The sequence below is a fragment of the Vicia villosa genome, unplaced genomic scaffold (assembly GCF_029867415.1).
Source record: "Vicia villosa cultivar HV-30 ecotype Madison, WI unplaced genomic scaffold, Vvil1.0 ctg.000506F_1_1, whole genome shotgun sequence".
Classification (NCBI taxonomy): domain Eukaryota; kingdom Viridiplantae; phylum Streptophyta; class Magnoliopsida; order Fabales; family Fabaceae; genus Vicia; species Vicia villosa.
The window spans coordinates 775,583-798,420 of NW_026705241.1; the positions used below are offsets into that span (position 1 = coordinate 775,583).

At 33.7% G+C, this 22,838-nt stretch overlaps 1 long non-coding RNA gene across 1 annotated transcript; it reads left to right on the forward strand.

Annotated features, from left to right (window-relative positions):
* Nucleotides 1-15,793: 15,793 nt before the first annotated feature.
* LOC131629094 (uncharacterized) lies at nucleotides 15,794-16,691 on the forward strand. The gene is made up of 3 exons (XR_009291953.1): nucleotides 15,794-16,260; nucleotides 16,355-16,414; nucleotides 16,510-16,691. It is a non-coding gene; the product is annotated as an uncharacterized LOC131629094 (long non-coding RNA).
* The last annotated feature ends 6,147 nt before the right edge of the window (nucleotides 16,692-22,838 follow it).

A 22,838-nucleotide genomic window follows, 5' to 3' on the forward strand; every position in this document is an offset into this window, starting at 1 on the left:
AAAGGCCCACATACTAAAGCGCTTCTTTTTAAAAGCGCTGCCAAAGATTACTAAAAAAGCAAAAAAAAAAAAAAAACAACATACTAAAGCGCTTTTGTAAAAGCGCTCTTATAGGGGGGCTATCAGAGCGCTTTTTCTGGAAAAAGCGCTCTTAAAGCCCACCCTATAAGAGCGCTTTTACAGAAGCGCTTTAGTATGTTGCGTTTTTTTTTTAATTTTTTCTCTCACAGGTGGGCCTATCACAACGCTTTTCTGGAAAAAGCGCACTTAAAGGGGGGCCTACCAGAGTGCTTTTTCCTGAAAAGCGCTCTTAAAGGGGGGCCTACAAGAGCGCTTTTTCCAGAAAAGCGCTCTTATAGGGGGGCCTACCAGAGCGCTTTTAAAAGCGCTTTCGTAGCCTATGCCAGCGCTGGCTTTGGCAGCGCTTTAAAGCGCTGTTAAAGGCCAAAAAAAGCGCTTTAGTAGCCCTTCCTCGTTGTAGTGATTTGTTTCTGACATGAACAAAAAAATGGTTAATCAGAAAAAGGGTTAGATAAATAAATAATTTTTTGTCTCAAATAAATATTTAAGAACACAAACCTTAAACCCAATTTTTTTTTGCTCTTTTAATCCATCATAGAGAACTCTTCATGATGATAATTGCTTGAGAGACACAATTCTTGATATTCAGAATGCAATCTATGATAAAGAACTTATTTATAATGGAAGTTATTTATGTTTCACGCGGATCACTAATGGTAATGTCTTGAACGATGATAGTCATGAAATGGAAGACAAGCATTTGATTGAGGATTTGATGAATGCCCTCGATTTTAATGCTAAATTATCCCTCGGTTTTAGAAAAATCGACGGATTAGAACATTTAATTAACAAATAAAAAATACAATTAACATAGAGGTTCCAATTGCTTGGAGTTCGAGAAAAAAACCAGTAGTGACACTATCGTCATGTGAAGCAAAGTACATTACTGCTTCACTTTGTGCATGTCAAGAAACATGGATGTTGAATCTGGTCGAAGAGATTACAGGGAAAGATCATGGAGCAATTACCATGAAGATCGACATCATGTCTGGTATTAATCTGGTGAAGAACCCGATAGCACATGGTTGAAGCAAGTCCATCGAAATGAGGTTCCATTATATTCGAGAGTGTAGCAACCTGCCTAAAAATTATAACTTAGAGAGTCGCCACCTATTCTGAAGGGCGAATAGGAAACCCTACGCAGTATAGAGATCAGGGTAAGATACTATATTCAGGTCGAGGGAAGGTGTTAGGCACCCTCAACCCTTTCCTAAGGTTTTATGTTCACAGTAAAGGTTTATGGCTAATTATTGAGGCTAATAGCTAAGGAAATGAGAAGGGGAAAATTGAGATTTTAGGGAGGGGGACTCGCCTTGTTGCCAAGTGCCTACGTACCTCCTTAAGGAGGATCAGAGTCTACGTAGTTCGGGCACAGGATTGTACGCCTTTAGAATTGAATTTGATTGTATTTGAAGTTGTTTTGAAATGCAAATGTTCGAAGGTATTTTGAATTACCTTATCGCAGTTGTGAACATCGCAGTGTTGAAAAACTGTAGTATCGTGGTTTAGTGTGTTTTGAAGGTTTGGGCGTACAACCCTGGTTTTAATTTGTTACCATTAGTTGCAATAATCAATAGGTTTGATTACCACGGCTAACGGATTAAAGGGAGGATTGCTAACCACTATAATCGATAGATTGATTATCGTGAATAGCAAATGTGCGTATTTTAATTATCGTTACTCCTCATAATCGATAGATTCGATTACAAATAATAACGAATTTGGATGAAGAGAAAATACTAATCTTCGTAACCAATAAGATGGTTACAACCTTTTAGCAAAATAAGTTTATTTTCATTTATAGGATTTGATTAATTAAATTAATCGATTATTAATCATCGCGACCAATAAATTTAGTCGGAACGAATAATAATTTGAATCCTAATGTTTTGATACTTTAGCCCAAATGGGAGGGAGCAAACCCTAATATATTAATATATTTCTCTAGGGTTGTTGTGATTTATATAATTAAAATTGATTAGAATAAATTAAATCGGAATAGTCGAACGATCGAGACAATAATTCTAAGCCTAATCCTAATTCTAATTTAATTTAAGAATCAAACTATATATAAAACATTGATTTATTTACACCATTATATCAATTATAAAACAACTAAAATAAATTTAAAAAAAAACAATTGAGAAGACCTGGGCATTGATCCTGTGTATTGAAACCTTGAAGGAGCACGGTGGGCAGCATCCTCTTTGGACGTTAGATCAGGCTTGCGTTGAGATCATGTGGTGCAGGATTGAAGATCACCGTGGGTGTGCGTGCAGTTGCAGGCACTGGATTTTGAGAAATTGCAAGTATTAAAAATAAATGTCTCTACTTGATTCCTAACAATATTATAATCATGTTTGGATCGAGGAAATGTAGGCCCATTTGGAGAATTTGCAAGATTGGACAATATTTCTTTCATGAACTTCTTGAGATTCAACCAACTTGCGCAATTCATAACTCCCTTGATTTTAATCGTATGAATGCATTTTAGGACTTTTTAGAAAGCTTAAAGAGTCCTTTACATGACCTCTTTTGTTTCATCTCAATTGAATTCTCCATGCTCAAGTTATGAGTTTTGACCTAAAAGATGCTTTTCGTTGACTTTTTGGAGGATCAGTTGACTGTGGATCTTGGGATTGTTTGAGCAAAGCTTTGGAATTGAATCTTGAACTTTGAATCATTGTAAATGGAATATGGAAGGCAAATTTTGGGGTATGACAGAGAGCATGTAGCTAAAAGGAAGATGAATTTAGAACACTACAGAACTGAGAATCAGATTGCAGACATATTGACGAAAGGAGTGCAGGTCGAAGTATTCACAAAACTAAGAGCTATGATGAATGTAGATAACTTAGACACAATGAATTAGGTGGTGTGTTGAGTTTATAATTCCATGTGTTGAAGCAGCATGTTGCTCGACAGAACAAGAGTGTGTCGAAATAGTTTAATTTGTATTGAGTTGTATTAGATGTCGAAGTGTCGAAGCAGGCTGCTTCATACAGGATTTCGTCTTAGACCAAAATAGGTATTTTGAACTTTTGTAGTTTTGAGTTTTGACTTAGGAAGAAAGCAACCTAAAACTATAAATAGAGGGAGTAACCCATATTTTATAATGAGACTAGTATTCACAGAATTTGCAGTTGCAAGTGAGTAAGATTTTTCACAGTTTGTGGACAGAGAAAAACTCTGCAGAAAATCATCATCTTCTTCCTTTTACTTTTGTCAAACCCTAATCCTCTTTTCTTAATTTATTTTATTCTTTCATTATTATTGTGTAGTAATCACAATCTTATTCATTCAAATTGATAGAAATTCTCCATAAATCTTGGTGGATTTCCACCATTAATAAAGAAAGGGTTTTAGAATTAAATCACTCGAAATATATTTAAAATTTCTTTAGCTTAAATTAAAAATAAGATAGATATGGTCAAACAAATCCTTTAAACTGGATGGAGAAACAACTTGTGGATAAGAGAGTGAAATAGGCTCTCCTATAGTGTGATTATCATCAAAAATAACAAATAGCAAGGAGAATTCATTGATATCTTGAAGTAAGTACATGTATTTGATATATATGTGATACTACATATAGTGATGATTATATTAAAGAAGGAATGGATGAAACCAAACAAATTAAGTGTGAGTCATCCATACTTGTGCCAGCAGAGTAACATGCCTATGCATCTTCCCATAATGTAAAATCTGCCTCTATACTCTTTTAAAGCACCACTGCATTTTCTTCCAAATCTCCAACCATCTTTCTTGCCTCTTTTTGAACCACACTCACCCATTTCTTTGCTAAATTTCTTACCTTTATGTTCCTTTCCAAGTTTGTTCGTGAGATATATCCATGTACAACGTCCTGCATGTTTATATAGGGAGAGAGAAAGAAATGAGTTAAAGAGAACTTCTCTTTATGTCAATTCCAAATCTAAAGCATGGCCCTACGTATTTCCCAACATAGCAAGGAAATATCTTTAATGTTACATAAACGTGACATAATAATTTTGAAAATATTTTTTTAAAAAGTTTTAATAGTATATTCTTTAATATACTAACTTGAAATTTAAATAAAGATCGTGCTAACTAGTGTTTTTGGAGTACTGATTTAAATTAAAAAAAATTGAGTATATTTTTTCAACATATTGAATAGATAGTAGATTTTTGAAAATTTTTAAAGGTATTTTCAAGGAACTGGTTAACATTTTTTAAAATAATCATTGTAAACTTTGTGGTTGAGACAAAAATTAAATAAGATTTATAATTATTAAAAAATATATTTTAAAGGTGTATATTTAATGGACTCTCTACATCTCATTAAAAAAATGTTTTATTTATAATTTTTATTTGTCTCAAAATAATCATTTTTTACCATATCAATATATATATATATATATATATATATATATATATATATATATATATATATATATATATATATATATATATATATATATATATATATATATATATATATATATATATATATATATATATATATATATATATATATATATATATATATATATATATATATATATATATATATATTTAATTTTTTTTTTGAGAATATTTTTATTTATTTATTATAAACCCTTATTTACTAACTTTTTCATTATTCAACTATACAAAAAAGTAATTTTAAAAAAAAATAAAAATCAAAACATCTAAATATTTTCTTAAAAACTACGCATATAATATAATACATGAAAAATAATTCTCATCTATTTTTAAACAAAGATAATTTATTAAATAAAAAAGAAAAAACAAAAAAATAAGCGACATAGAACCTAACCTATCAAATATTTAGCAAAAAAACATAGTCGGTGTGTCCAACATATCTTTCAAAAACTTTCAAAAATAAAAATAGAAAATAAATTTTATCAAGTGTCATAATCAACAAAAAAATTCGCATCGATTTGTCTACCTGCAATACATGTATCTCTCTAAAAATGTGAGATATCTTTAATATAAGTTATAGTTAATGTTAGAAGGTCGAAATGTGTGTTTGTGCGCGCGCGCGCGTACGTGCGTGTGAGAAAAAATATTGAAAAGTACAAACAGATGATTTGATAAAAGACATAATAGTTACTAAACTAACCCCTAAAAAAATCAAAAGAAAAATAAAGGAAAAAATCACATAAAACATCAAAAAGCCACATCACAATGATAAAATAATCGCCCGCCAATGAAATACCTAAAGGGAAGACCAAATTAAAAATATTTTCCTCACAGAGAATAACCAAGCTAGATCTAATCATTAAGAACCACCATCAACAGAAACAAAATCCTCCAAAAAGAAAGCAAGAATACTATGCTCCAATAACCGCATCAAAAACTCTCATATTACTAATAGCTCAAAGAAAGAATAAGGTTTCAAAGACAAACAGAAAAAGAGTATGAGTATGCTGCAAACCTACCAAGATATCATTTTCAAATAGATACAAAAATATTGTCTTTCACATTCTTCAAATTAATAGGAGCGCTTTAAAAAACAACATCTTTTAGATATTTTTATATAGACTACACTATCGAATGATAAATTATACTAAGATCACCTCTAATTCTAGACAACCTATCAAATAAAAATATAAATATAAAAACTGACGAAAATATATAGAAAGAACAAAAGAATATTTCAACCACCTAAAAATTTCATACCGAATATATTTAGTCGAACTTCATAACTAATCATTTTAGAATCCTGTGTTTGCAAGTTAATCATGAAGTGATCAATCAAGTCATGCCTAACTCTTTCATGGTTTTGATGATGACAACTCAAGAAGATATGTTCTTGATGATGACTCATGGAGATGCATTGATCACAACTTGACAACAAATCATGAACCCAAACAAGTTATACAACTATCTCAAGCGCTCAGAGATATACAAGTAGTTTGTTCAAGATCCTTTCTTCGAAGTCAAATGAATAAGGATTTGATGATCACTCTAAATATCCTTTAATGATGGAATCCATCTTGAAGATATCTCAAGTCTCATCTCAAAGAAGATTCAAGAAATTTCTTATATAATTGGTGTATTGGGCAAAGTCTTGAAGCTTTAGAGTGTGAAAGAGAGGAAGTGTGAAAGCTCTCTCAATCGTGTCTGAGTGATCGGTGTGTTGTAAAAATACAATGGCATTTTCGTAGATTAATATGGCTATATTACGCACTCATTAAAACCATTTTAAAACGATTTTAAAACCTCTATTTCTCAAAGAAAACAACCTCAAAATGTTTTGAACTCTAGCTAGATGAACTGAAAACTGTTAGGATGGTTAGGGAACATTTTTTGAACTGCCCAGTCGATTGGAGCATATTACCAATCGATTGGATAAGGGAAAATGGCACCAATAATTGATTTCGGCAGTGTCTTAAAGAATGGAAACAACTCTCTATCCAAACCTTTTAAAATGGGCATTTACAATCGATTATTTTAGTCATCCAATCGACTGGTTAAGGTCTCAATCGATTGAGACATTAAATTAGTCCATTGATTGTTTCCTTCTTTTGTATCATCCTTTGACCTATAAATAGAGGTTTCTCTCTTCATTTTCACATCCAGAATCGTGAGATATATCACTCTCCTCTCTCTCCCCCCTCTCTCTAAAAATACATTTCTACTTTTTATCACTTTAATTTAGCCATAGTGCTTTGATAAAGTCTTTATGTTTAAGTGAGGAAATTTTTTTCTATAAAGGGCAATATTGCAATATTTTCTCTTGGTTGAATAATTTTTATTAAGAGAGTATTTGTTTGGGTTCAAATTTAAACTCGTTAAAAATTTTGTTTGAGGATTTAGTATTAAGTCGTAGTTCAGTTTGTGAGCTCAGCTCGTGTAAAAGCTCAACTTGATATGAGATCAACCTGGTGTAAAATCTCATTTCGGTTCGAAATGAGCTTGATGTAAAATCTCAATTTGCTTCGTGGTCAAACTGTGTAAAACTCTAGTTTAGTTTGTGGTCAGCCCGAGTAAAACCATCACTTCGATTCGGAGGATATCCAGTTCAAAACTCCACATTGGTTTGAGATTAGCCTGTATGAAATCTCAGAGTTTAAGCTTAGAGACTAACCGCTGCAAGCTTCGTTCGTGTTTGGAATGAAGACTAACCGTTTTTGTCTGTTGTTCATTGTTTGATTGAAAGTTAACTTGAAACTTCATTTTTTTATTATATAAGGGGGTTCATGAGTTTAACCTACTAAAATCTCATAAGCATTATTGGATACTCTCAAAATCAAGTCTTAAAGAGAGAATTAAATCAATTCATTTAGACCGAACTTCTATAAATTCTAATGTCATCTCTTTTTTTTTTTCTACTGCTATTATTCAAATGTTTTTTTAAAAGTATTTTTAAATTCAAAAATGTAAAATATATATTTTAAATGTTGTTTATCAAATTTCTACTATTCACATCTCCCTCTTACGTGTGGAGTCACGTATCCTACACACATCACATTTTATTATTTTACTCTAATGTACTCCTATTATTATTATTATTATTATTATTATTATTATTATTATTATTATTATTATTATTATTATTATAATTATTATTATTATTATTATTATTATTATTATTATTATTATTATTATTATTATTATTATTATTATTATTATTATTATTATTATTACTTCATTTCCGAATTTAGAACTAAGGAGAAATTGACAATAAGCCATTTAAAAGGTGGCACGCATAACAACTTTTGATATGGACATCAAATAATCATAGGAAACAAAAACAAAGGAAGTGTGGAGAAGGAATAGGACGATCAACTATGATCATGAGGTAGAGGATATCTGAGGATGACTAAACATTGAAATTATTAGTAAAACATTAAACACATGTCATACATAAACTAGTGTTTGGAAAGAAATTATCAAATGCTCCGCAGGCAGCTTCTTTCATCGTTTGCTTCCGGTTTATTCGACTATGGTCTTTTTGTTCATGATCACACAAGTGCCACGTTCCTATAGGTTCACAATGAATGCAACAACACAACATAGCTTTTTTGTTTTTGAAGTTTTAACATCAAGAAAAGGTTGTCTAATAAGTCAGATTTATCAATAATGACAAGTAGTAGTGAAATAGTAATCTTACGTACAATAGCGTCATATATATATTATTCACTTTTATATTACTTCTATATTACTTCTATGAATATAGAGAGAATTTCTCACCACCCCTTAGATCTCTCACGTACTACTGATTTGACAAAATTGTTTTTTTATTTTCGTTGATATATCTTTATAAATTTTTTTTTTACATTTGTGTTAAAATATTTCGTAGATGCACATACGAAATACTCCGTAGATACACATGCGGAATAAATCGATTATCAGGAAACCAGAAAAGCAATGATAAAAGAAACATTCATTGATTAAAATTGGCATTACATCAAAATTTCAAACAGAAAATTAAATACTACATCTAAGAAATTACAACAGTCAAAACAATTTCAACTGATCCATGCATCATTTGAATGGCATCAATATCGTTTTCCACTTCATCCCACCAACGTTTCGTTTCTCCGTTCTCAAGTGAGGTCTTTGTTCTAAGCCTCTGAATCCTTTTGACGACTTCGTCAGATTTGTACTCCCCCTCTAACCAAGACATAAGAGCCCTTTTTAGTTGGTCCAAGGAATGGATGTGCCAAAATTTCATTTGGATCAGAGGTTTGAGAGGAGAAAAAACAACATGCCCGTCGCTTTTGAAAATAACTTGTTCAGGAGCGGCTCGCTTGGATGATGATCGTTGCCATGACGATGGCCTAGGAGATTCCATGAACTAATTCTCTTGAGAAATTTTTGTGTTTTTGTGTAACTAGAAACCATAACTTTATAGAAAACCTTGGTGCATAAGGACCACACATTTTCTGTCACAGAAAGTTCCGTAGGTATATCCACGAAAGTATCTTAGATGTTTTGCTTCTGCAGGTGTACCTACGGGAAAAAACCCATAATTTTTAAAATTAGCGCCTTCCATAGATACATCTACAGAAGTTTTCGTGTTATTTTTTTAACATAATAGAATAATACACCACTAGCAGTAGAAGGAAAACACTTAAATACTTAAACTAATACTTGACAAAAAATGATTATATTGCAATGTTAAGGAGTGCATATATTATACTTTGAAACTAGAAAATACATCAAAAGAACTATCGCCGATTAAATGTATTGGTGGTTCCAATTTTGACTTTTCCTTATTTGCTTCCTTCTCGATGTTGTTCAATCTTTTGAATTCGTGCATCCTATCAACAAAAAGATTCGATCACGTCTCGACATCTTCGGTATGATGAAGACTTCATTCCAGTAACGTAGGTGATATAGGGCATTCCAGTTTCAAGTAAACATGTACAAAGTGATTCGCTTTTGAAAGTCATCCAATGGACATGATGCGAGCATTTGAATTTGTAGGCGGTGCGGTGCGGAGTGGAAAAAAGGTTTGCGAAAAACCATAATGCGTCAAGTCAATGCACACCATATCATAGGTGCATGCAATAAGATATCTCATTTCTGGGAATTTCATCCATTTTAACACTCGTGCATAAGGGCCCATCCAAGGCACAAGAGCATCATTAACCGCTTCAAATTTAGCTTCCTCTCCATATAACCGCGTGTACGATTCATTGTGCGTCCTTAACTCTTGGATAAGTTGATGACGGACAACCATATGGGTACCCTCTTCATTACCAAGCAACGCGAGATGGATCGATAACCGCAATTACCGTCCCCCGCAACATCTACAATCCACTTGATGTAAGGATGCATAAAAACCTGCATCGCTTCGATGAATGGAATATTCAATGGAATTGGCATCTCTTCGATAATTGGAATTTTGAGTGAAATAGGTGTCGGAGGTGATTTGCTTATCGAGCTCCTTTGTTTGAACTTTTTTCAGATTTTTCAGATATAGGAGTTAGTGAGTCGGGAAAAATTTTATCGACATGCTCACAATAAGAAGGAGATCGTGTAGTCGAGTTGTCATTCGGTGTAGGCTTTAATTTCTTGGGAGCACCCTTTGTCTTAACCGGTTGAGACGGAGGTTTCATGTCGGTTGTTTTGAGATATCCAATCTTCCGCAATTGTTCTTTGATGTGGAGTTTCATGTTGACATCGGCCTTCGAAAACCTCTCTTGTATCACTTCCAATTCGGAAGTAATGGAGATATTCGATTTTTCTCCTTCGACACAACCATCATCATCAAAACTAAGTCTTTTCCAATGAGGGATAACCTCGTCCATTCTTAATTGCTCACCTAGTCTTTCTTTTTTAGAAATAACTCATGCACACGAGAGACCGTAAGTTTTAGTAATAGTGCAACCACACTTTATATTATCAGAACCGACAGTTTCACTTCGTTTAGCCTCGTGAAAAATATAGTTTAACCCGGCCTGAGACACATTGCCGATCAATTGAGAATAAAGAATGTTGTCTCAAAATCGATGTTCCAAAACCGTAATGCTCCGACCAAAATTGATTTGTATCTCATTATGTTGGTTTTTGATCATGAGATTTATGGTGTCCCAATCTCGACACAAGTCACCCTTGCTATTATCCAACCAATTTTTCAAACTAGCATGTGACGATTCAACTCTATTGGTGGTTGTATTCCCAAGGTTCACACAACATTGTTACGAAAGCTTTTCTTCTTGCTGTACCATTATTCGGTCTTCCTATTACCGCACCAAAACCAAGGTCAGTTGCATTCCTACGAATCCATGTGAGCATGCTTTCCCGATCATCAAAGTCTTGCTTGTTATTAAAGTCACCGCCTGTAACACCCTTCTAAACCCCGCGACAATTAATAAAATAATCAGAGTAAAACATTTAAATAAGGGTGCCACAATAAAATAAAACAATTAAACCAACTATAGTCTGAAGTCATGCTTCATTAGGAAACGAATTACCCAAAACATAATCATGTTTATCACAGCGGAATAAGAAAACATCGCAAATACAACCAATGGAAATATAATCCAACGCCAAATAAAATAGAGTAATCTCATAAAACTCTAAAACTATCGTTCCTAGTGTTACAAGATCAGAGCATGACAGACACGACCCAAAATAACGGATAAACTCTACGAGTCATCCTCACCGAGCACTAATGCCGCTACTCTTCAATTTGAAAAATGTCAACAAGCAAGGGTGAGTGTCATTCTCAATTAATCAATGTTATGCATTCATAAGCAACAAAACATCATAATATATCATTCACCCAATTTGTCATATATTCAGATTTCAATCATCATTCATCAACCACAACAAATACAAACCAAACATAACACTGAAATCATTTCAATCATGTTATGACAACAATGCATATAACCAACTGACACTATGCATGTGGTACCAATAAACCGTGGAAATAACCCACCTGACCGATCTAAACCTCATCGAGATACGGCCCAACCGACACAACTTCCACACAATGGGAATTATGTCCACCATTGATCCAAATCATCACCGGGATCCATCACCGAATGCATATGAATGAATGCACACATATAACATACTTAAAAACATCACCGATCCGATGCACCGCATCGTCTCACCATAACTCACCATTTTCATCACCGACAAAGTATGTACATGTTTGCACAATCATTCAATCATTTACACATTCATCACGATAACCATAACAATAACCATAATTCATCTATCATCACACCGAAACATTGCCATATTCACACAATCACACATATGCACAATATTTTATTTCACAAAGCAATTAAATCAATTTTAAAAATAAGTCGGGCCACTTCCCATCCCACCAATTCATCATATAAAATATTTAATTTGCTTTACCACGCCCAAAACGGCACTAAGAAAGGATACACGGATCAAAAGATACGCTATTTCAAAGTTCTAATAATTTTCTACGCTACAGGGTCCGCTTAGCGACCACTAGTGTGCTTATGGTATCAAAATTCAATAACCTCGCTTCAAGCGGTGCATTACAAAGGCGAACCACGTTGGGACCTCCGCTTAGCGGACTGGCTCCGCTTAGCGAGCCCTTTTATTTTATAAAATACAAACACCATCCGCTTAGCGAGCCTAGCTCCGCTTAGCGGACATGCGATTCTGTAGATTCTCAGGTCTGTGACAGACCTGCGATTTCACACATCCACAATCCAAAATCGATTCCAAACACCAATTACAGACATATAATCATCAATTACATCGTCATACATCAATACAACACATTATTAACCAACAAATCATGCAATTTCATCAATTATAATATTCCTAACCTAACAATTCCAATCTCAATATACCCAATTGAATCGAATCATATTCTTACTCTATTCTATTGCCCATAATCACATAATAAAGATTAACCAGAAGAGTCCCCCCTTACCTTAGTCAAGAATCTGGACTTTTCCCCTTCTTCTCCATCAAACCCGTAAGCCCTCTTTCTTCAAATTCAGTAAGAATCTCCAATCTTCAAACTCGCTTATCTCCCAACATGAATTCTTTGAATATTTGTCTAACTAATGGAATTATGCAAGTACTTTAAAAATGCACTTAGACTCATACGAGGACGACATAGTCAAAGCACTATAAATCCCTTTGTCATCTCTCTCTACCTTTTACTCTCGTATTTGCATTTCGTAGTATATTGCATGCATAGGCTTTTCATTCTTAGAGTAGCTTATCGCTTATTGTATTGATAGCGATTTATTGCTTAAGATTATATTTTATTGGAATTAGGACCTAATTGAGCTGTAGTGGTGATTAAAATATAAGAAACTTGTTGAGTTTAGAATTCGAGAATCAAATCATTGTACAATCATATTTTGGGAATTATATTGTGGTATCGATTGAGTACCTAGTGTATAATCATTAATTCAATGTGTGATTGTTGTATATTGAATACATGTTTTTGTGTATTAGTTTATATTTAAGCATAATTCTCTAAAACTTCTGTGTGCATACTCTGAAAAACTTCCGATATTTCGTTCTCAAAAAATTGATTGATTTGATTTTGAAAACTCTATTCATCGCCTCTAGACTGTTTTCTTATACCATATTCTCACCCAAAAGTATCATTCTAAGAATCACAACCAAAATATATCTTGAATCACCCACCATTAAATTCCACAAGTCAAAGTAGGGAACATACACAAAAGCCAGACCCAAGAATACACTATCAGAGGTGGTCACCTCAACGTATCTGGATGACACAACATAATTATCTATCCTTATAGTAATCTCTATAAACTAATAGGGTTATTAGTTCACATCTAGAAGCACACTAGTGCAGAAATTACTTTTTACATCGGGTGAAAAAGACTTTTTACATCGGTCCTGGGCCCGATGTAAAGCCAGGCGATGTAATAAGTCTGGGACATTTTACATCGGTTTAAGGCCCGATGTGAGAAATTAACATACCACATCTGTTGAATCAGAAAGCTGATGTGAAAAATAATGCAATTTTTTATTAAAAAAATATGCGCCATATTTTACATCGGTTTTCGTCTACACCCGATGTAATAGATTTTTTTTACATCAATTTTCAGCTTTGCCCGATGTAATAGACCTGCTTTTACATCGGTTTTAATAATACCCGATGTAATATGTTTACTGCTTTAAAGTATATAATGGCTGATTTTCCTATTTTAACCTGTAATTTATTTTGTACCTAATTTTTCCATATAAGATTTATTTAAATACCACACAGACCAAGTCACTATTTTGCATATTTTTCCCACTGCACAGATCATATTTAATTGCACCAAATAGCTAAGATATATATACATCAAAATATACAAAAAGTATTAATCTAAGATACACAAGTGTACAAAATCTATAAACCAAATGTCTTATTTTTAGTAAAGATTATTACAACAACAAAAGTGAAAACATACAAAAATATCTAACCATTTATAAGTCTTTTCCCACACTTGATATACCAATATGCAATCCACAAGGAGATGAGTTGTAGCTTCAGTAGACAACACCAAAATCACATTTGCTGACAATAAATAATAACACCAACTAACATTAACAGACAATACCAAAGTCAAGAAACTATATCTATATATATATATATATATATATATATATATATATATATATATATATATATATATATATAAAGACAAAAAAATATAAAGAAAGACAAAAAAAAGTTATAAGAACTCACTCTTTTTCTTTTTGGTTATGGTCCCAGCAACGTGCCTACTCTTCATTTTTAGAGTAACCTTCACCAAAAGAATTATCATAAGATGATACATTCACCTTTTTATATTAATAACATTAACACTCATGATTAACACTAACTGATGCTCAAATAATTAAGTGATTGATTATTGATTACTCTCTACAATCAAAAGCAAAGAAAAGAACACAATCAATCACTTTTCAAACATCATAAGATTGTAGCTTTTAAAATCAATTTAAGAATCAATTAAATCAAAAATTGGTCATGGTGAAACCAAACACGTTTACGAAAAATATACCTTTTCATGTGCACTTGAACCTCCATTACCACCACCTGAACCCCCAAATTTTTCTCCACCGAAATCACTGCTGCAATATTTGAAACTTCCTTTAAAGCCCTCGCTTTCAACATCGCAGCCCCTCACAATGCTACGAAACAAAACCAACAAAAAAACAAAAACATTAGCATAACAAAAAAACAAAAACATTAGCATAAATGTAGACAAAAATCTGCATTATCATAAACCACAATCAAATATACCTGTTGTAGCAGCAGAAGTTAATGTCATGATATCACGAGCCGATCTAACATTCACGGCAGAGGTAACCATGGCAGTAAGATGCTCCCTGTCCGCCCCAAGAGACTCAGCCGCTTCAACGCATTGAACATGTTACAAATTTAGGGAGCACTTATCAATTTAATGCGTAAACATGTTCTATAAATGCTAAACTCCAAATAATAAATGTCAATAAAGCATAACGAAACACAAACATTCAATGAAAAGAACAGTGATTATTGATTTGGACACGAAGATCAATCACCAAATAAGAAAGGACAACAATGCAAATTACCAGAGATAAAAAGTGATGCTTATGTAATGTTTTTCCTCTTTCAACAAGTTGTCTAAATAGACTTCAATTAAAGGACATAAAGACAGATGTGTAAGAAAAAACCAATGAAATCAAATATAATCTAGTTAACAAGTGCAAAATATAGTACCAAAATGGTAGGAGGGCCATGAGGAAATCTTGATAGTAGAGAGGGTCATGCCTTGAAAACAAAATCAAAACACTATGAAGGTGACTTACTGCCTGTACGACAATGAAAACACTACTAGAAATTTGGCCTACGGCCACGCTAAAATTTTCCACAGCTCAGAAACTGTGGCCACATATATGATTTGACCATGGTTATCAAAGCGTAGACGTATGTTATAGAATATTGAATCCGGAGTGTAAAACTGTGGCCTGTACTTCAATTGCCACGGTTATATAACGGTAGATATTTTAAGCCGCAACTAAGAAACCGAGGCCTATAATTTTCAGTTCAAACTGTGGTCAAAACCTAAAAAAATATATCCCTCCAAAATTTCCCCCCTTTTTTTTAATTTCCCTCTCATAATTATTTTCTTTTTAATTTTTTTATATTAAAAACATGTAAACGTTTTATGGTAAAATCCAAAATCCCTCTTCTTAATTTTTTAGGGTTCCTGAGCACCGCTCTCAATTTCACAAACCCAAACCCAAACCTTAGCAGCTTCACATTTCTTCACATTTCCTGACCACTTTCAACCCTCACAATATTGAAAATGAAAAATAAGAGGGATTTAGGGTAAGAGTACCTGTGACTATCGGGCTTCACGTTCCCTCTTCTTCTTCTTCAACATGAACGGCGGCCACCTACCACTCCGATCAAATCTCGCCGCTGTGATTCGTTCGCATATCGATTCCTCCGTCTCAATCGATCCCTCTCTGTTCTCTCAATCTCGAAGCCTCTGATCTCATCCCCGATTCTGTTCTTGACATCACTCGCTCCTCATCTCCGCTTGCTCTCTCATCATGAACGGCTCGCGACGGAGAAATTGTTGGTGAGTTAGTTAGATGGAGGTTTGAAATCGTTGAAATCGTTTAACCTAAATCCTCTTTTTCAATCATTCAGTTCTAGCGAGTAGGTTTCTTTCCGAATTCGCAGACGCTAATGGCGAAGCCAAGTACCTCAACATCCTGGTTAGTTAGTTAGTATATTCTTCATTTCGATTCATCTGTACTAAACCGACTGTTAACCCTAATTCATGTTTTTTTGTTCATTACGTTTTTTCAGCAAGATGTTGCGAACCACAAAGCTCGATCTGTTGAAATTGATCTCGACGACTTAATGAACGTTAGTTTTATTGACATTTTCACTGTATTGTAATTGTTAGTTTCTAAGGTTTAGTTATAGTTGGTGATTTTAAGTGATGTGTTTGTTGTTTTCAGTATAAGGATCTAGATGAGGATTTTTTGACGCGAGTTACTGAGAATACGAGAAGATATGTAGGGATTTTTGCTGATGCGATCGACGAGCTCATGCCGGAGCCTACTGAGACGTTTGTGGATGATGATCATGATATTTTGATGACTCAGAGATCTGATGAAGGAACTGAAGGTGCTGATGGTTCTGACCCGCACCCGCACCGGAAGATGCCTCCTGAAATCAAACGCTTCTTATAAGACTTCATGTTTTTCCGGGATATTCAAATTCTAGGGTTTTGTAATATTCTATGATTTTGTACTAATTTGTTACATTTTATTAGGGTTGATTTTTGGCTTTGGATTTTATATGTGTGACTTAATGATATATATGTGTGGGTTGTTTTTGCAGTGAGGTTTATATTAAGGCATCTTCAAAAGGACGGCCATTTACAATTAGAGAGGTGAAGGATTCAAACATTGGTCAGCTTGTAAGATTAGCTGGTATAGTCACACGATGCTCGGATGTCAAACCATTGATGCAGGTTGCTGTGTACACCTGTGAGGATTGTGGCTTTGAAATTTACCAGGTAGTTCATTAGAGTATTGCAAGAACTGCTTTGATTAGATAGGCTTTGAAATTTACCAGGTAGTTGATTAGAGTATTGCAAGAACTACTTTGATTAGATAGGCTTTGAAATTTACCAGGTAGTTGATTAGCGATAGAATTAGAGTTTGGGCTAACTTATTTTTATAAAACCGGCTTGTAAGGTTGGGGTGCCACTCTATATAAATCCTTTGTGGGTAGTGTTGGACTTGGGTTTTTTTTTCCAATACATGAAGGTGTATCCTTCTTTTACTTTGGTGTTTCAATCTGTATGTAGCATTTACATTCATTCAAGTTTCATCTCAGAATAATATCTATGATTCAAAGAAATGTGTGTACCCTGCAATTTACAATTTTGGTGACTCAAATTCTGATACTGGAGCTGGATATGCAGTATTCACAGGTGTAAAACTTCCTAATGGCATAAGCTTTTTCGGAAGCCTCTCAGGAAGAGCTTCCGATGGTCGTCTCATCATTGATTTTATCAGTAAGTTGAAGCATTATCATCATAGATTCAGATTAGCATATATTAGCTTATTTACTGATTTAAGCACTTGTGTAAGAATGTTAGAGAATGTTGGATCTTTGCAGGTGAAGAATTGAAGCTACCATATCTAAGTGCTTACTTGAACTCAGTTGGATCGAATTACAGACATGGTGCAAACTCAGAACCGCCTTTTAGAAGCGGTCTTCCGAGGAATGAGGATTTAAAACACTTATCTCCTTTATTATTTAGCTTCAACAAATTTTAGCACAATGAAGTATGTATGCAAGATTATTTTCCACCTTTATTATTTGCTTGGTTATAGTTATACTTAAGCTATAAGATCAACCCTTATCCTGTATTTATAGATTTATTAACATTCCCACTCACTGCTACAGATTTTACAATTTGAGCATGTCTGCATCGAGGAACAGCTCTGTTCTGGAGACAATTTATAAATCTAACTCTCTTTCAATAATAATCTTTGTCTAGTATACACTTTACTTGGTTAAGGTAGTTCAAATATATTTGAAGCATGTTAATTACTTTAAAGTGGATAGAGAGACTATAAATTATTTCTCACTAATAATACATTGTCTAAGTTTATTGTACTTTAGAGTTTATAGTGCCTCTAGGATATAATCATTAGAAGAGTGTTATTATTTACTACTTTCTTTGATCACTTATGCTACTTTTTGATAAAGCTTAGTGTTGAATTTTCTCATTTTCTAATTTCCATTATCAGTACCCGTAAGATCTGTTCTAGAATGTCGTACTTATTCTTTCAAGCTAACATAAATTCGTTCAAGTTCGTCCACATGCCAATGAGTTAGATATACTTTTATACTTTACTTTCAATTTGTTCTCTGATTTTCTGTATTAACTATCTTGTGTTAACCTTTAATTTATAGTTTTAAGTTGACCTTTATATTTAGTCTATCCTTTCATAATATTAAGTATGTTATTTTGTTTATTAGTCCAAATTACCACAGGGATAAATACAACAAGGTTAGTTGTTTGTATTTTCTTTCGGCGTGGCACTTTGACGACTTCCATTTTTCAATCATACTTGTCTCACACTGTTCATTATTTTTCATCTTCCAGGATGATAATCGATATAATGCTGGAAGAGGTGAAATCGTCAGATGGATATTTCCCCCGTCTGCCATCTAGTAAAACAATCGGAGTCTTGCCAGAGGTAAAAATGCACAGAAGTGCAAACATTTAAAATAATTTTTCCAGTATAGGACTTTTCTTGAACTTCTAGTTTGATGTGTCCAACTACTCTGGTGTTATTGTATTTGATTAGATGGATTTTTCACAACTCGGTTGTATTCGGTTTTGCATTAGGAAAAGTATTTTGAGACTCCACGATTTTGTTGCTCGGAGAATTGAGCCTGAGATTAGGACTCACAATCTAGTTGCCATGATTTATACAATGTAAGATGCTACATTAGTTGCCATGATTTACACTGTGATGTTAATATAGTTGCTGAAGCCATAATTCACATTGTATCTGATAATATAAGTATCTTCTTGATGAGTACATCAACAATGGTACTCTAGCATTAAAGTTCTTAAATGATCCTTTTTTAGACATTCTAATTCTATGGTTTCTTTGATTTGCAGCTAACCCTTTTCTCAGGATTTGTCAGCTATCAGATGGTTAGAGATGCATAGTTTTGGTTTAGGTTTATTAGATGTATAATGTACTTAGTCAATCACGATGCTATTGTCATTGATGTGTAGATACTAAAATAATTTGTATTCATACAATTATAGTAATCAAGTTTTAAATTCTTCAAAATTGGTGTAAGTGATTGATATGTTTGTTTGAAAAAGAAAATCAGCCCTTTGGACAAGTTTGGTTTCACTATTGGAGTACTTAGAACTAATTCTAAAAAATTAGTATTATTGTTGAAATATATATATATATATATATATATATATATATATATATATATATATATATAATGACATTTATGTAATTGTACAGAAATAAACCGTGGCAAGATAAATGGTTTAGAATGCATAACATATAACAACGGTTTTAAATATGTGGTCATAACCAAACCGTGGCTATATCTTGAACCAAAACTGTATCGTAAACGTTAAATTGAAACCGTGGCTTTACCATATAGCCACAGTTCTGCAGTCATGGCAAATACAAACCGCGGCCTTAATCAAGCTACCTAAACCGTGGCCTAAAAAAGCCACGATTGTAAAAAAGGCGTGGTCTATACCAAAAAACCGTGGACTTTACTTTAGGCCACGGCCGTATACTCCACAGTTGGATTTCCGTGGCCAAACCGTGGCCTCAGCGTTACACCACGGTTATTTTGCATATAGCCTCGGTTTTCTGGGCGTGGCAGGAGGCCTTTTTTCCTGTATTGAAACATGTACTAAAAAACCCAGAAAAAAAGCCTAAAAAGAAGACAATTTTTTGCAATTATGTACTCCACTCCAGCATGATGTCATTGTTCTCAGTGATAGTAACAGTTTACAGCCATATGCATTTTCATAATAATCAATAAATGTACAACTAAAAAAATGAAGCCAGTAGCTCAACCGCATCATTCAACTAAAAAACACTTACAGATAACAGTACTCATAAAAATCTACAAACCATTCAGCATATGCATAAATAAAATCATAAAAAAATACAACCAAAAAATTAAAAAAACGAACATCAAATCACCAAAGTATCAGACACATAATCCACTTAGAAGTCATTTAGGTCGATTTGCAAATGATTCAACAGAAATACTCTCTAAGGATAACATCATAAGATTTGTGGCAGTAACTGAACAAAGCACTATTTTCATGAACAAGAAGCATAAGGTTTGAATATAGATATTACCAGTGTCTCAAATAGTTAGCTTCAATCTCTTGTCACCTACTGTAAGAAGCTTGATCTTAAAATCAACACCTACATAACTAGATCAATTCAGAACACACAAATCTTACTAATATATGCATAAGTAAACTTATTAGTTGGAACTATTTCTTAAAAAGATTGCTTGTCTACGACCCCAAATTCACTGTGATGCACGTTTTCTCCGGCTTCCTCCCGAGCCTTGTAAAGCAGTGCACAACCATACTTGTAGTATGTGTGGACACACTCAGGAGCAAGTTCACCATAATGGGCCATTCTGTTGATTAAAACTCATGAGTGTATCAGGTTGGTTTGATGATAATAAAAATTCTTCTGGTAGGATTACAATAAGAAAGTATCGAATTAACTAAATTTTCTATTAGTTCAGTGCAAAACTACATCATACTTCATATCAACCCAAGGTTTTCCTGAAATCTCTATGGACTATGATATCTAAGCATAGTTGACAACGTGACATAAAATGACGTCCATAACACTAACATACATATTTCAAATACTAAGAAAAGAAAACATGATTTCATTCCATCAACTAATATTCTTAAATATTGATAGTGCAGAATTTGACAACCTCCACTGAATAATTGGAAGCTCTTTTGAAAATAAAGATGTCAATAACCAACCAAGCAGAGCTATTGAAGTCAACCAATCATAGCGTAGAGATAATGAAAACCAAACGAGTAGTGTGTGCATAATCCATAAAACACTAAGAACGTCTAGAATCTAACACTGAGAACGTGAACTTCTAAGCAAGATTGTTTCCAGCTCAATTCTCAATCATTTAACCTAAAGACTAAATCCAAAGCTTATGAACACCTAAATCAGCAAAACCGATATCGTAACAGTAATCTACAAAGATATAAGCAAATTAAAGCGAAACAGCTCAAAAAATAATCTCCTTAGCCTAGGTTAATGCGTAAAGAAATTGAACCTGATCTCGAGAGCATGGCTATAGTTATCAGCTGCCTCACCAAAATCGTTCTCTTTCATGGCCTTGTTTCCCTTATCCATCAACTAAACCGCCATGTCCAGAGACTTCTGACCATCGCTACCGGTCGCTAGAACAGAAGTTTCCGACCCCGCAGTGGACTCCACGACAACATTGACAGTGATTCCATTCTTGTCACCATGGATTAGGGTTTCATCGACGACAACATTGACAGTGATTCCGTTCTAATCAACATCCAATTAATATAAGTATTATTAATACTCTATAAGGGAAAGAAGTATTTGCTTAAAATAGGTTTATGGCCTGCTTCAAAAGATGTGTGTAACACTTATACCTGCAAGTTAGAGAAACATCATTAAACTCATGAAATCTGAAACCTTTAATCTCACGACATCAATCACTCACCCAACCTTTATATGCCTGCAAGTTAGACTCCTAATGTGTGTAACACTTATTATCACAATACTCTAAGAATAAATGCCTTCAATGTTGGTTACAAGAAAGACGAATTGTTGCTGAAATAGAAAAGCCAACATTACCTAGAAAAGCCAACTTGTTCTTTTTCTCTCACTTCTAATGTTCTGCATCAACATCCAATGGTAAAAATCAAAGTTTTTTCATTCATCTCAATCTCAAAACAACATAGAACACACAAGCTCAATATGAAGTAGATTCGAAATCTTACCGGCGACGGGATCAGGTATGAGGTTCGATGGAAAAGCACTGTCGAGATTGTCCGGCGAAGATCTGCGAAGTGCGGCGGACTGGGAGGCGAATCGACGCGAAGTTAGGGTCGGCGAACTGCGGAGGTTGTCGAATGTAGGAAGGCGAACGGAGGAGAATGGGTGGTGACGAAAAGTATGGTGGCGGCAGGTATGGTTTTGACGGAGGAGAATGGTTTCGGCAGAAAAAAAAGTTTCAGGAAATAAGAAGATGCGTGTGTAAAGATGGAATAGGGTTTTAGGAAAAAGTTGTCTTAACATTTCCCATCGGTGGAATATTAGCCTGAAGTAAAGACCCAATATGTTTAGTTTTTCCCATCGGTTATTACAAGAACCGATTGAAAGGCCCACTTGCGTAATATTTCTCACATCATTTAATATCTGGGCTGATGTAAAATTCCTAATAACAAGAATTTCATTCTAATTACAATTTTGCCACCGCCTATATTTTTTCATTTTATTTACAATAGTGCCACTAGTTATACATTTTTCAGTTTTTCCTATATTTTATATTTCATTGGAAATAATTACCTGATGTAAAATCTTTTGACAAACATTTTTCACATCTTATATTTTAATACCTGATGTAAAATTCTTTTCTGAAAAGTCATTTTTTTAGTAGTGGCACTTGTATGCTCACATCGTTCAAAGCTACGTGGAACACATTCAAACCAAATAAGAGTCACGCCCTATCTTATAGT